The 4,249-nt window shown below is 37.4% G+C and overlaps 1 long non-coding RNA gene across 1 annotated transcript; it reads right to left on the bottom strand.

The window, feature by feature from the left end:
* Nucleotides 1-591: 591 nt before the first annotated feature.
* Nucleotides 592-3,950, bottom strand: LOC122979327. The gene is made up of 2 exons (XR_006402839.1): nt 3,681-3,950; nt 592-791 (listed from the first exon to the last, which is right to left on the bottom strand). It is a non-coding gene; the product is annotated as an uncharacterized LOC122979327 (long non-coding RNA).
* Nucleotides 3,951-4,249: the final 299 nt, after the last annotated feature.

The raw sequence follows: 4,249 nt of genomic DNA, 5'->3' as shown, positions 1-4,249 counted from the left end.
GAAGGGGATGTCTCCATGAGCACCCTCACACGCCACCAAATCATGATTTAATGCCTTTAATTTACACTGTCTCGAGGGCTTATCAAAAGGTTAGCTCAGGAGCACTGAGACAAGTTTATAAAGGCCTTGCTGGGACACTGTTACATTAGGCTTGGGGTATAACACTGAATTTTGGATTGGTGTTACAATTGTAAGTGATACAAAATGTTAATTAGCGCTATAAGTTTCCATTTAGTGCTTAGTGCCACAGCCGCACCGTGTTTTGGCAAGCAGAGCATGTTCTTCTGCTGTTGTATCGTTGTATCCCAAGGGACAAGACAAGAGCGAATGATGTGAAGCTGAGTGAGATTAATGTGTGGTAAATGGAACATGTGCTGGGATGACAGTGTAGATGAGGAATGATGCCTCTACGGGAGATGGAGAGTGACAGGCTGAAAATAACATAGAGTGGAGATTATTCCCACGAATATTCCTCCCAAATATTTAGAGAAGACTCTGCTAACAGTGGATGCAGGCAAAATCAGCGTTGAAAGGCATTTGATGCAATTTGCTGCAACATTTTATCATAGAAGTCACATAGCAATACTCTAATTGAAAGTGATGAAATGGTTTATTAAGCAAGCCTTGGTTAGCCAGTGGTGTGCAAAACAAATCCCATGCAGGTTTTAACTGTTGTGGGCCATCAGGACCGATTTATGGCTGTCATCATCATCACTTGAAGTAATGTCATTGGGGGGCATATGGAACGGTAAATCCTGTTCCCAGGTTCCTCGTTACTGTAAATGTTCCTCCTACACAGGCAATCAAAGAGATAATTCTTGTAGCAATATTCTCCTGTAGGTCAGAATAGGACTGAGGATGCATAAAACATGGGAGAAGAGGAGGTTTTAATTAAGACAAATAAGAAGGTATAAGAGAGAATATGCAAAATGTAAATCTTAATACTCAACCTTAAAATCTCTGTACATCATGAAGAAAAAATTGGTAAGAGCTTAGCATCTACATGCATTTGGATATGTGAGTGCTGGATTATAGATTCATTTTGGAGTGACTCTTGACCTAGTTTGGGACCTACAAGTGCTACAGTATGTGTTGCATGATGATAAAAGGACAACTGTAAGGTGTGCTCTTGAATTAGTCTAGTATTTCTGAAAGAGAAGTGACTTTAAAGTATTAATTGATCTTTTGTTGACACTGAGGGGCAGCGCAACAAGCTGAGGACACAACATTGACATATTATTATCTTATAATGTTGATATGCTAAATATGTTAGCAAATGGTTCCCTATTTACACATCCAGCAGACACAAAACAACTTTAGCATTAAACCTGGCAAATGTAAGTCCAATTCTCCTTATAGCTCTGTTTTGGCCTCCACCATCTTCTAAGGGAAATATCTGACTTTTTAGCTGCTTAACGCTCCACTATGTTCACCAGCTAGTTGCTAACTTTGTCTCCCTGCTGCCTGGTGGAGGGCAGGTAGTGTACAATTGGTTTATCAGAGCTTTTTGCTGAAAACAGCTGCATGCTGCAGCTTTAACCACAGCTTATAAGAGAGGTGAACTAAAATAGTAAAGTTGTGGGATGTACAACTAAACAAAGCTGAAAGATGCTAAAACCCTCTGTAAAGCTGAGGCGAACTACAGAGTGCTGTGATAATTCTCTATGGGTTCATCATTATAATCATTACAATTTAGATTACAATATAAAAATATTAATTAATGCATATTTAAAGGGTTGGTTCACTCAAGTTAGATGTAAATGGGTTTTTTTTTTTTTTAACTTACTCTTAGGAGTATGTAGCGTTACAGATAGTTTGGTTTGCCCAGGTTTTGTTTTAGGTAGCTTTCTCTAACATTTCCACAATAATGTCTGTTTCTGGAGACAGCATCCTCTTTACTCTGGATAATTCACAGAAAGCACTGTCAATAGTTTTCATGGGAACTATTTCTATAGTCTGTGGAGTATCCAGAGAATCAGGGACAGAAAATAGTTTGCTGCAGATTTTTCAAATGCAACTTTTCAATGCTGTGGCAACACAAACTAAATTCCATTCACCTCTATTGTATTGAGATGGAGGAAAACCTGGACATATAAAAAACAAAATTATGTGTAGATAGCACTAGAAGTAAAGAAAGAAAATATGTTATTTTTTCTCTTTTGTAATTTTGGCTTAACCACACTTAAAAGGCAGGCTCTCGAATTAGACAAAGACCAGTATTTCTGGTAGAGTGATAAGTCTGTTATTCTCACTCCACCAAACTCACTCCACAAACACTCCACAACAATTGCTCCGTGCTTGATAAGTCACATGGACCCAGCCATGAGAATTTTGCTTGTTAATAGAAACCAAGGACACAGTTTACCATATTCCTCTCAGTGTTTCTTCCTTCTCTCATTCACAATGCCTGGCAGCATAATAACTGAAGTAAACAGAAAGAACACTCATATTGTAGATGGACAACTTCTACTAAAGGAGGAAGTCAAGTCTACTTTTTAAACTTTTCCACATAAGCACAGCATTCCTTAATGTATGAAATACTTGTTCACTGCACACAATCGATGTTCAGTATCACCACCAAGACCCATACTTATTCGTCAATGGATTTCACTCACCAAACAATCACCATAAAAGTGAAAACTTTCATCCCCTCCCGTCTGCCAACTCGGGCAGTGCAGCATTTGTGCAGTTGCAAGAATGAAAAGTAAATGTTTTTCAAAAGGACATTCTTGCTCTGCTCTTTATGGCACACATTTTAACCACTATTCAAATAAGCCGAGCAGACTGCTCCGGGGCTTTAAAAAAATACTTAATAATAAAAGTAGAGGTGCCAAAGTTGCCAATTTTCCTCAGATAAAATGATATTTGACAGGCATGTTGCTCAGTCAGTATGTACAGTAACCATTTGGATAAGAGGAGGTATATTTCTAAAAGGAGGAAGAGGGTTTGTGAGTCTTCATAAAGTGTCATAGCGAAAAAGAAAAATTAGTTCCATGAAGAAAACACAAAGGTTTCTCCACAGAGATACATATGTAAGCATTTCAAACATCAGGGAAAATGTGTTTGTTTTCTCTGGTAAAGTAACTGCTGTCCATTTATGGCTAAATTTTCAACATAAATGTAAATATTAATAATTCAGGTTTATTTGCACTAGTTTATTTGCAAAATGACCTTGACAGACCAATACTTAACTTGTCTTTTAAAGTGTCCAGACTAACATAATAATAACATTTAAAGGAATTATGTGACATTTTGGGAAATATGCCTATTTACTTTCTGGCCAAGAGTTAGATGAGAAGATCAATATAAATCTCACATCCACACTACATATGAATCTACAGCCAGCAGATGGTTAGCTTAGCTTAGCATAAAGGCTGGAAACAAGGGGAAACAGCTAGCACAGCTCTCTCCAAAGGTAACAAAATCTGCCTAGCAGCACCTCTAAAGCTCACTAACTAAGACATGTTACATCTAATTTGTTTAATCTGTTAAAAAGAAAGAAAGAAAGTAAAAACAACCAGCTGCGGTTTCCTGGAGTGCCTGCTGGTTGCCTGGCAACCTCATTGCAACAACAAGACTCCAGGAAGTCAAAATGTCAAATTATTCCTTTAAGATTTTTTCTAACAATGATCAAACTAAAAACATAATATTTAGAGTTTGACAAAACAATCACAACTCACCAGCTTTTTCCAGAGCTTTCAATCATATTACGGGGTCTTCCCCCAGCCAACCAATGGATCAATAGCTGTTGATTTAAGGACTATCTTATACATGTTGGCTTAGTGAAGAGTGAAAGTTCATTCTGGACCTTGTATTTCAACAGATGCATTTGTATGATAAAAGCTAGTAAGAGGACCTCAATTTGGGATTGTTTTGTCAAACTGCTATTTACAAGATAAAGAAGGAATTTTTTCTTGCTTCACTTTTAAGCCAACTTGGACAAGAAGCCCTAAAAATGCTGTGAATGAAATCATAACAGCTACCGAGCTTGCATGTCAATATCCATCTCTATGACAACTGAGCAAACTCCATCCTCCGGTGATGACCTTGTGATATGGTTAAAGAGAAAAAGCCAGTAAGGTGACCTTGATTTGGGAAACTTCAATCATATCTATGATATTGACAGATTTTCAGAGGGTAGGAAACAAAATATTATTGTTTACAATACAATGCAAACACAAACACAGTTGCGGTGTGGTCAGTTTTATAGCCTAACCACTATTTTTTTTATTTTACATGAAACACCAAA

The sequence above is a fragment of the Thunnus albacares genome, chromosome 3 (genome assembly GCF_914725855.1).
Source record: "Thunnus albacares chromosome 3, fThuAlb1.1, whole genome shotgun sequence".
NCBI classification, from domain to species: Eukaryota; Metazoa; Chordata; class Actinopteri; order Scombriformes; family Scombridae; genus Thunnus; species Thunnus albacares.
The sequence above is the reverse complement of the archived record's forward strand: the minus strand, read 5'-3'. Positions and strand labels throughout refer to the sequence as shown.